The sequence below is a fragment of the Gavialis gangeticus genome, unplaced genomic scaffold (genome assembly GCF_001723915.1).
Source record: "Gavialis gangeticus isolate Ggan-Ray unplaced genomic scaffold, GavGan_comp1, whole genome shotgun sequence".
Classification (NCBI taxonomy): domain Eukaryota; kingdom Metazoa; phylum Chordata; order Crocodylia; family Gavialidae; genus Gavialis; species Gavialis gangeticus.
Window position 1 is genome coordinate 14,084,345 of NW_017728996.1, and position 11,972 is coordinate 14,096,316.

Genomic DNA, 11,972 nt, shown 5'->3' on the forward strand with positions numbered 1-11,972 from the left:
AAGTGGATGGGACTTAGTGCTCAGCAGTGCTTCTGGGCTCACTCCAGGGGCAATTTAGACACAGCCTGAGCTTCTACAATCATACACAGAGAGTGGATACCTTGGCCCCAGAAGAGGAAGAAATGGAGAAGAAAAAACTGGACTTTTGTGGATGTCCAGAAAAGCATTCTGAGCCTGGAGCAAATGTTTGAGGGAGCTGGAAGTTTGCCCACCCCATTTAAACCCTGGGAACATCTCCGTTGGGAAATGCTGCTTTGCAACGTGCCATGTTATACAGCCTCCTACCTCCCAAAGAGGCCATGTATTCCCAGGCTAAAACAATTCCTCCCATAACAGCTTCTTCATGCCTTCGACAGTTTGGAGAATCAATGTCCTATTTCATTCCTTGGTGCATCCGGGGAATGGCAGAGCCGCTTCATTCCAGAGCTTATTGGCATTTACTAAGCATCTGTTTTAATGGGGTGCACTGCAGGGTGCGGGAGCCGTCTAGATTAGTGTGCAATCCATGCCTCTTTACAAATGCTTCTCCCTTGAAGGAGCCATCCAGCCAGCATTTGCTTTCCCTTGCACTCATGGTAAGACAGACAGGGACTGGATTAAGGGCCGAGGGAAACACTGCTGCCTGAATAAGTGGTTGCCCACAATCTCTAGGCTACACATGGAGACACTAGGAATTGGAAAAGGCCTATTCTCCCATCTGGTCCAGGCCCTATGGTTGGGCCAGTGTTGGTCCCTACATACTACAGCATATTTTTTAAATCCAGATCATCTTTAAGGGTCACAAGCGACAGGGCTGACTGTGCCTCTCCCCTGGGCCACTACTGAATCCAAGCCCCAGCTAGGGGTTAAAGGCCCTGTGCTAATAGATTAAACATAAAAGCTGAAGTCCAGATATGTGTGCTATCACTGGCGATCCCATGACCCTTTGTACGGTCCTGCTACTGCTGTAAACAGCACTGTGCTGGGGATATCGGCTTATCGTATAGTCTTCCCATGAGCTAAAGCCAGGGCAACTTTGCAGTGTGAATGGGACCAAATAATACTTATGGGGTATTCCTGGACAGTGCTAGTGTTTTACAACTAAGCAACTTCTTACCCCCCTTGGTTAAACCATAGCTCCTTCCCTTTGATCATGCCAGGCCAACAGCCTGGCTGGAAATTGTCAGAGTGCATTTTCTGTTGAAATAATTGTCAGAGTCAAACGGTTCCACAGGAACGTGCCGATTTAGATAAGATTCTGGCAGGAAGGAGGCAGGTTTCAAACCTCCTTGGCAATGTGCTCTGCCAAGGTGCCAGGCCCCCAGGAATGAAGCCAAGGCCCAGCCAGGAGTTTCAGGGGCCTGCGCTGCTGGATAAGATGTAAAACTGAAGTCCAGATGCATTTGCTGGGCATGTCTACACATGCAAATGCTGTAGGCTGGCTTTACTCTAGAGTAAATTATTCTAGAGCAAACCCACCCCAGGCAGGCATCCACACATGCAAGGATTTGGGAGCAGATATGCTGCGCCTGGCAGCAGTCTGCTCCTGCCCCCCTGCAGCAACCAGGCTCCCCCCAGGTGCTAGGCCAGGGGGTGACAGCTGTCTGCTGGCAGGAGATTGTTCCCTGTCCCTGGGAGCTGCCTGCTGCTGGAGCAGGCTCTGGTGATGAAGCCTGGGGGTGGACAATGTCCCTCTACCCTGGCAGCAGGGAGCTCTGGACCCCGGCTCCCTGATCGGAGGCAAGCGGCTTGGAAAGAGCTACAGCGGAGGGGCAGGTCTCAGCCCCCTGCCCCAACCCACCGGTGAGGCAGCTAGCAGTGAGATCCCAGCTGGGCACCTGGTAGCAGTTTTACTGCAGAGTAGAGGAAATTACTGTGCAGTAAGGATCACCACATGTAAACAGTGATGCTTACTATGCAGTAATTAGCTCTACTGTGTAGTACAGTGTCTGGTGTAGATGCGCCTGCTGTCTAGCAAGCCCCTGTCTCTTAGCCTCTAAGGGCATCTGCTTGGCGTACAGCAGCCCCCTGACACAGCTAATGCTCAGATCAGCTTTTACAGACATTTTTCTTTGCAGTCTCTGAGGGGTCCCCAGGTGCCCTTACTCACCTAGCAAATGCATGAAGAACTAGATCCTTCTGGGACTCAGGGCTGTACAGGCCCCCTCACGCAACCAGTTCACCCCCTGGTCAGCATCAGGGTTGGTGCAGATGACTGGCTTCTCAGGTTGCCTTTCTGGAGGGCAGGCAGGTGGTCTGTCCATCCCCCTGGCTGTCTGCTGAGCAGCTGGAGAACCAGGCAGCCACACCAGAAACACCTGCCAAGCTGCTTTTTTCCCCGTTTTGCTACATCATGAGAAAGTTTCCCAAATCTTTTTGCACAGCAGAAAATCCCATTAGCGCTCAGCTCCAGCTTTACTCGCAACGTCCTGTCCAGATACCAGTTAGGGTAATGACATTCAGCCCCCTTGAGTTCGCCTGCAGTTTTGATTGGATGTGGTATTTATCTGGTCCTTATCCTGATTGCAGCATTGCTGTGCACTCTGAAACAGCAATCAGAGCCCAGAGGTGATGGCGTTTCAGCAGTGGTTAGAGCACCAGCCTGACAGGCAGGCCTCCTAACTTCTATTCCTGGCTCTTGACTTGCTGGTCAGTTTTGGGTGAGTTTGCTCCACGCCTCGGCTGTGCTAACTATAAGTTAGGAATAACAGAATCTAAGGGACAGAGACAGGTGTAATTCCTTAATAGTCTGTAAACTGCTTTGATGAAAGGTACCATTGAAGTATGAGCAGTATTACATACACATACACACATGCAGGCATGCACACACGCATGCACGCTTCTTCACTTCATCTCCAGCAACAGCTGTGTCAAGCTGGGAAGATGCTGTTTTGGTGAGAATAAGTCTATGGGGTCAGCAGAAGAACTCAGATACCTAAAGACAAAGCTGCATTCATTCAAGCGGGAATGCCAAATGCGCTCCATGGCAGATGATCACCCCGAGCTACTTGAGCGGAGCTCTATTTCCAATGCTTGCTGGTTAATGACCTGACATGAGAGTAACAGCAGGAGAAAAACAAACAAGGGCCCTGACTACAAAGATTTCTTGCTAGTTCCCTCCCTCTCTCCCCCTGCACGCACGTGCCCAGACACATGCACACGTGCATGCCAGACTTTTCTTGGAAGTTCATAACCTTGGGGACACATGAAATGCAGTGCTGATACATGAGCACACACCATGGGAGCGCTGCAGGCACCGAACACCTGCAGCGGAACCGCACGGGTACCTTCCTGCTTCCCTCTCCGGCCTGAGGACATCAAAAGTAGTTTGGGAGCCTCTCTGGACAGCAGAGAATTAGCAGGGGAACTCGAGCCCTTATGTCCTCAGCTTGCTGGCATCTCATTTGGGGTCCTAGTGAAGCTGTTGCATCACCACACAGACACCAGATACCCAACCTAAGGACAGGTGCAAGGCTTGTCACAGTAACTACTGCAGGCAGCCAGCTGGCACAGGGCACTCTGCGGGACTCTCTTCCACAACCTCTGCTGTGCCTTTTCTTCTTCATCGTCTGGCTTTTCCAATATCTCCCTCTTTTCAGTGCACAGTTAAAGGCTGCATGCAGCATGGAGTCACCAGCCCCACAGTATCTACCCTCCAAGCAAAGCTACTGCTCAGACACGGTGCTCCTGACATAAGATTTTTCCAAGGAATATTGTATTATAATTAACAACACGGGCAAGGTAATGTCTGTACCTCACTCCACTTCACGAGCCTGGGAAGCAGGCAAGACTAAGAGATGACAGACACTAATTAGGTGGAACCATCAGAAAAAGCCAGCCCATTTTATTTTACCTGATCTACACTTTTAAATCTCTCACCTCAGTAATCAAAGTCCAACCTCTGTGAAGGTTGCACAGACAGGCATTGATTTTTAAATGCCTTCCTAATGCAACTTGGCTGCTTGGACTATATTGTCTTAGTAATCTAGGTAAGTCTGTTTGATCCTATGGCCTCACAGCATATTAACTTGCTTCCCAATTTCGTTCACATGGCTAAGTTCCTGCTTGGAAATATTTTCCAGTGACCAAGTAGCATGTGTGTGGGATAGCTTTAAATGATCCATATGTATTACAGTGAGCTTTACTCTTGCTTTGAGACAACTGAGCAGAATCTGTGCTATGGAAGGTATTACATAGGTCAAAAAGGTCTGCATACAAATGTAAAGTAATATTAATTCACATACAAGAGGATGGGGAGGAAAGATTCCCTTGTGGTTCAGATCCAGACTTTCTGGCTGGATGAAATATTTATTTGAAGATTTTTTTTCACAGATTGCCTGTGAACTGTCTTCCCCCTCCCCCCCCAATTTACTCATTTTCTGAACTACTTCACTCAAGAGTTTCTGGGAATAATTCTTGGCTTGCCTCTTATTCACAAGCTGTTCGCTGGGTGGTTTTGATATGCAAAATGCAAACTGCTTTGATTGGACAAGTGGGCCACATGGCATATTTGGATAAGCGTAACTCCAGAGGCAGTTTCTTGGTCCAAATTTGCAGGATCACAAATTCCAAATGTGTTTCCCATGGACAAACTACAAAATCCACTTAAAATTCACAGTTTTGCAGACGTCCCTGCCAATAAGCCCATTCACCAAAATATTCATAGGAAACAAACATATAAACACATACAAAAAGGCCAAAAAAAAGTCAAGCCAAATTGTCTGAAAAATTCAAACACACTTCAATATTTTTTTTCAGTCTTCTCCCATTTCTAGTGGATCTAAATGACCTTGTGCACCTCAGTTCCTCCCCTCTGGAAAACAGAGACAAAAAGGGCTACATAGCCCACTGGGGGAATTGTTAAACTGAATTTAAGCACTTTGAGAGCCTCACAGGGAAGATGCTTAACAGCACAATTATATCTGAGGATATCAAGTGATTAACAGACGCTAATTAAGTTTCACAACCCTCCTATGAGGTAGATATATTTTATTATCCTTGTTTTACGGGTGAACCCAAAAAGGATAGTACTAGAGGCAGGAAGCCGCTTGTGGGAGCCAGCAGTGCTGATATATTAGCACACACCATGATCTGCTAAGCATGGGGATTAGCTTGGCGGGGCCTGAATATGCCTTGTGTTAAGATGAAAGTGCAATTCGGGGTGACAGAGGCCCAGTATAGAAGGCGACCAGTCTGGGAAGACCTCGCTGGGTGGAAAAGCACAAGCAACTGTGGGCATCCTGAAGCGGTTGCAGGCAAAGACCAAGAAGGAAGCTCACGACCAGTAAATGTCACTGTGACGAAATGACTTTTTGGGAGATGAGCTAACAGCCCACTCACAAAAAACAAGTATAGATAGATGCAGATGGAACTACACCCCCTCCCCACCCCGCATATGGACACACAACATAGTCCTGTGTCCTCACAGCCACTGACAACAGCATGCAATGAGGCTGACATCTGTTCACAGTGAGACATGCATTTCAGAGACAGGTGCTAACTTCAACACTGCCCTGCTGCAAGATGGGTGCGGATGCACCGCCCAGGCTCGCTTGATTTGCTGATGCCAACTGAAAAGAAGTTAAGTCACGGGGCAAAACCGTGGGTAGGTCTTAGGTCTTTTTTACCTGCTTCTGCCAACATAAAATACCTGCCACGGCTGAGTGTCTACAGCACACATGTATCAGTGAGCTCCACTGCTGCAGTGGTACTGCCAGACGGTGACATTCACACTAGGAAGGCACCAACTGCTGAAGGGACCATGGTGACTTGCAAGGGCCTCCTGCTAGCTGTGGAAGCCTTCTTTCACTTGGGCAAGCCGGGTGCAGATAGGCTGGCAGAAAGAAACCCTCTGTTGCAGCAGAAGACCTCTGAATGTGGGCCCACTCCAAGCTCTGCCGGCAAACCACTCGAGCATACATGAGGCCTGAGGACTCACGTCTCCCAGGGATGCACAACCCCATGACTATTGAGCCTGTGACACAACTCTCTGGGAGTCTGAGCTACAGAACTCAGATCAGATGTTTAAGCTCCTTTTCCTTCTCCAATATTCAGTGCTTGGGCAATCTGCTCTGCAGAGGATCTTGATGTTTCGGAAATGGTTTCCTTCTAATTTGGAACAACTTCCCGTCCCCCATTTCCAGAGTTCTTGGAGAGGGAATGTCTCCTTTCTGTCCAGCTCCAGGAGCCCTGGCTTGGTGTGGTACCCTGGAGATGTAGGCCTTCAAAGCCTGCATTCCCAAAGGTGTGGGAGTCTGGGGGCTTTGAAGCCTGGATTCCCAAGGTTTCCAGTCCCCTGGCTCTCCGTTAGCAGAGCAGAGCAGCTGCCAAGGAGCTGTAAACCTGCCAGTCCAAGCTGCTGAAGAACCAACCTGACTGGGAAACAGGCACACTTTCTGATGGAAACCTGCCGTAGTTCCCAGCAGGTATTTGTCAGAATACAACCATCTCTGCAAAATGTTTTGCAACCAATGATTTGTCTTCTGTTTTTCTTGAGAAAATGGTTCACTGCTTTTTTGCAATGTGGGCCTTTACAGGAATCAATGGCATGGTTCAGTTCTGAACTGGAACATCTTCTTGTCCATCCCAAAATGTCCAGCAGTGCCTTGGTCTAGGACAATGCTCAAGTGTAGCTCTGTCTGGTGAAGTCTCTGTGTCCAGCCAGCCTGGCTATACCTGATTCAACTGGGGTTCAGTTTTGATTCAACTGGGCTTCTACCTGAACCTGTGTCTCTGGCCTGAAACAGCTTGGTTTGTCCAAGCCTGTTCTCCATCTCAGCATATCGCACTTCAGCTCAACTAACTCAAGAAAAGCCAAGCAGCAGAATAACAGAGAGTGCTGTACATTAAGAGTGACTTGTATTGACAGAACGGTGGGAGATCCAGGACTGGACTAGCATGATATCAGAAGGGAGGTGAGGTACACCGCACTGGAATAGCAGCGGGTGTTGAAGGTCATGCTAGGGAAGGTGATTTGCAGAACAGCAGGTGGGGAAGTTGTTGAATGCCTGCCTGCAGTACGCTCCGTTTTCACCACTCATATTAGGCCGGCACTTCCCTAAGTACTAGGCTGACTCACAGCTTTGAAACAAAACCTGAGTCCGGAGAGAAGCAATGGGATCAGAGGCATGTTTTCGATCCTCAAAGTCAGCTACTTAAAATGGAGCATGACATGATTTCCCTTTGTGCCCTTTTTCCCAAAGCCCCAGATGCAGACTTTTTTTTTTTCTCAGCTGTGTCACATTTCACAACACACTGGAATGAGTCAGGACATTTGATATTTGCAGATTGTCCCCCATGATGTTCCAACAGCTGCCTTTGAGGTTTTTGCTGCAGAGTGTGAAAAAGACCACGCTTAGGACGAATAGTGGCCATTAGGCAGACTTGCCAACTCCCAGGAAGTGAGATTCCCTCTTTGGGAATTAATTCAGAGGCAGTTTTCAAAAGTGTTCCTCTGCTGGAATGAGGGATCTTGCGATGTGACTTGATGAGACATTTGAAATCTCACTTATAAATGTTTAAAATCACACTCGTTCACATTGTCAAAGCTTGGCAGGTCGGTGTTAAAAACTTCCTCCATGTCAGAAGTTATATTTAGAGCTCTGAATTTTATTCTTCCTCAAGGTACAGGGCTGAATTCCAGGGATGCTGCATGTGCTGAGGATTTTAGAGGAGCTCCCCCAGGCTTCTTGCAGTGACAGGGACTGCCTGTGCAAACAGACCACGGATGTTTTATTTTATCTTAGGACGTGTCTAGAAGGCTTGGTAATAAAAATGCTCAATCCTGGACTATGCTATCACTCCCACCTATTGCTGGCACTGATGCAGATATGCTAGCACTACACCCAAGGTAGAAGAATGCCTTGACATTCTCAGTGCAGACACAGCCAGACCTGCCTGAGATTGATGCCAGGGAAGTTAGCCGAGGTTACTCTGGTGTAAATGGGAGTAGAATTTGGCCCTGAGTTTTGTGCCTCATCAAGAACAAGTGTTTGTCTCATTGCCAGTGTAACCTGAAGACACAGGAGCCATGACACTGAGTCTGCAGAAACCAGACCCCTATTCCTTAACAGAGAACAAGCTAATTACATCAAAATGCTCTCATGGCAAAATGTAAAAATAGAAGGATGGGGGAGGTCATCCAGAAGAAGGCAAAGGGAGGAGATCCTTACATGTCATATCAGAAAGTCAACACACTGGGACCCAATTTCATTCACGGAAATGAGAGCTATGCAACTCATGCCTTGTCCCTGCTTTGAACCAGCCAGAGGATAAGAAAGTGGTCCTTGATGCAACAAAGTTAACTTTTCTCATGGTTATCTTGTTCTCTCTCTCAATCTCACTTTTATCAGTCGCTACCGAACACACATCACCTGGTGAGCGGGACACCAGGAACTTAACTCTACATCTCTTCCTAAAACTATCTGTCTATCCAACTCAGATAGATGGATAAAAGGGAGGCATCTCATGGACCTGTGAAGTGTCAGGTTTCAGATCCTCATACATCCAAACATAACACCAGTGAGGCTTGACTTAGTAACCATTATAATTCTTGTTTTAGCAATGTTTCAGGTAATGAGATGGCACACACCTTCATCTCATTGCACATACATGCATGCAGCCATGACATTAGTCTTTACTTGTTCTACCTCAGATCGTCCGACGCTGGCTTAGTCCTTCAACTGGTTACCTCTTCAAGTGACGTAGCTATGCTTAAATTCTACTAATTCACTTAATAATTTATGGTTGGATTTGCATCAGTGAAGCACAGCAAAGGCAGATACCAAATTGCACAGGATTTAGAGAGTGGCATGAGCTGGTTTTGCATTTTAGTTTAATTTGGTGAAAAAAATCATTTGCAACCCCCTCCCCTCTGAAAGACCTGGACACAATTCAGTGCTATTTATCCCACAAGGGTACCAAAGCAGGGAGAATCACTACTGAGACAGAAAAGCAAACTAGATGGCCTGGAATAGCTCAGCAGAGCACCAGTGCTCCATGGCCTGCAGCAAGAGATTTCTGTATAAAAGGGATGTAACCAAAGTACTTTGCAATCAGGACATAGCACAAACCTTCGGGTCATCATGACTGACCTCAAACGCGGCTCCTTGTTCCATCTGCCTTAGCATCTCAAACAGGAAACCAAATCAAGGCGAAATCCTAAAGCAATGCTCAGGCTGGACTTAGAAGCTGAACAGATTCTGCAACTGGCCATGTTAGGGCTTGGCTGGATGCTTGTGGGGAGCTCAACTCTACTGCTGTACGTTGAAAAGCTTAGTGGCAGATGCTGGCGGCAGTCACATTTGAGTAGCATAATATAAGGAGAGAGATGAGTAACTGGATCTCAGGGTACCTAGGGCTTTAAAGCACAATACCCTCAGCTGAAGGAGTTAAACCATCCAGGGCAGAGGTGGTTAGTGATCCTGGAAAGATGCTTCACTCTTACAGTGGACGGCTGCTATGTCCCAAAGTTGCTACAGCCTCCAGGACCTCATCAAGGATGGCTTTCTGGCCCCACGGCCAGGAGGTATGGCTGGGAGTGGTGAGCTGCATGTCAGCAAGGAGAGGTCACAGTCTCCTTGAAGACTGCTATCAGCTGGCGTTACTGGATGTGCTCATCGAGGAGCTGAGAGACTCACTGGGACCCCAAGGCTTTGAGTCACATAAAGTCTGGCCAGAAATCCTCGGTATTACCATTCACGGGACAAAGTAGAGGGTTATGGTGTTTGGACTAGCAGGGAAAATGAGATCTCCACACACTTTAAGTCTGACTCACTAATAAGTGTCAAGTGCACATCACCATGGCTCACATGTTTCTTTGAGAAGAAGCCACCTGGTGACAGCAAGTTACAGGCTTCCTTTTTACTCATAATCAGGGCAGGAGAGATCTTGCCAGACACTGTATGAACACATAACAAAGAACGGTTCCCTTTATACTTAAAACACAGAGCCAGATTTTACTCTCGCTAGCCGGCAGCATTTTTTCCACCAGTAGCAGAGTCCTGTCCCTTGTGTTACAGTGAGAGGCAGAGGGACAAGGCAATTATATCCCATTCCTTATTCCCCTGCACTGGTTGTGGCAAATCAGAAAATGACCACAATTTTGCTATGCCTTTCCCCTTCTCTTACAAGGGAACCTGGCTGCTATTGTATCCGGGAGAACAACAGACCCAACACAAAGGGAGTGGCAGAAAGGAAGATTCAAGCCGGATAAAAAGTTCCAGGTCTCTAACCTGGTGTTTGAAAACAAGGTACTAATGGCATTGGGAATATCAGCACCTCACAAAGGCAAACACCAGACGGAAACATGACTGCAGCTGTCCACCCTCTAAAGTTGTCCCGCTTTAATGACCCTGGTATAGTCAAAGTGGTATAATCTCCGGTGCAGGCACAGCTATACCGTAAAAATCACAGCTCTCACCGACATAACGATAATGGTACAGAAAAGTGGGGGTAGACCAAACTGAAAAGGGAGGAGGGTTGAAGGTTTATAACCCAGCTCCTGAGGTCTGTCTCCCTCTTTGCCACAGCTTCCTACTGAATAGCCCGGGCAGCAAGAAGGGCAACTGAAAGAGTTAAACGAAACAACTCTCTGCCCCTGAAATCTCTCAGACTCCCGCGACCACAGCCCTCTCTTCTTTGCACTCCCGCCTTACCTACAACACTGAAGACTTACTACCCTGAGAAACAGCACGATTTTTTCTTGGTCCTCTTGTCAGTAACACCATACCTTTCACTTTGCATTTAAATCAACATTCCTTCTTCTTTTTTTAACCAGGTTGTTCAAGATTTCCAAGTGTTCGTGGGTGAAACAAATATGTTCTCCCCTCTCCTGCTCATACAAGCCACCCTCTTCCAAGCAGGCTGTGCTGACCCAGCGTCCAACTCACAGGCTGGGGTGAGGGTGGGTGTGGGAGTGGGCAAAGCTGTTCTCCTGAAAATACTTCAAGGGGTATTTCTAAGCCAAGGGATGAGAAGTGAGCAGCACCTGCCCTGAAACCTGGTGCCTCGGGGTGCTGTGGCTGGCTCTTGACTTGCATTTCAACTCGCCGAGACAGCTGAGCAGGTGGTGGATGGATAACAGAGGATGGAGGCGAACCACCCTTCCTGAATGAGTGTGGATGGTTGTGTGCGGGGGCATTTGGAAACCAGATCTCAAGCTTACAGCCGTTCCTGTGCGAGTAACTGTTCCCTTACAGACGCACTGAGAGCTCTCAGGAAACTTGGACCGTCTCTTTCTTTCCTCCTGTTGTGTTCGCTCACAGCCGCTCTCTCTTGCCTTTTCAAGTCACTGTTTGCCAAAGATGCAGGAGTCACGGAGGCCTGGAGACAGAAAGGCGCAGCAAAGGCAGCTTCCCTCCACTGCCCTCCCGCCTTAGCCCTGAAAGACACTGATGCTGCCTGCCGTTGGATTATAACGACGGCTTGGTAGCCCTTTCAGGGACTAAGGCACCTTTACCGAACACCGCACAAACATGCAATGCAAGGAGGCCTCTGCCCCCAAGCGCTTACAACCTGCGGACAACGGCCAGACCGACCCTCGACGTCTTTGCACGCATCCCAACGGGTGCAATCGCGTCTGCGGCGCAGCGGCCTGTCTCCTACACCCTGGACCAGCAAACTCGCCACGGCGCGACCACACGGGACCCGACTCCGAGCCACCCCCCGGAGCTGCCCGAGCGCCACCCAGCCGGCGTCTCCGAGGAGCTCCCTTGACCCAGACGCCTCCTCCTGCCCTCGGGTGTCACCCGAAGGCTTCCTCCAGCCCCACGCAGCGCGCTCGCTCGCCGGCCACAATCTGCCAACTATTGGAGTCGGTCGAATCGAAGCCGTGGGACGTCTGTCAGCTCCCCCGTGCCAGGAAAGACCCCGGGCAAGTTCTCCCTCGCTCGGCGGGTCCTCGACGGCACCGATGTGGAGGGTCGCCAGGGACCCCGGAGAGCCCCCCTGCCCCCCGGGACGTGCCGGGGCCCCCCGCCGCGCACAAAGGAGCC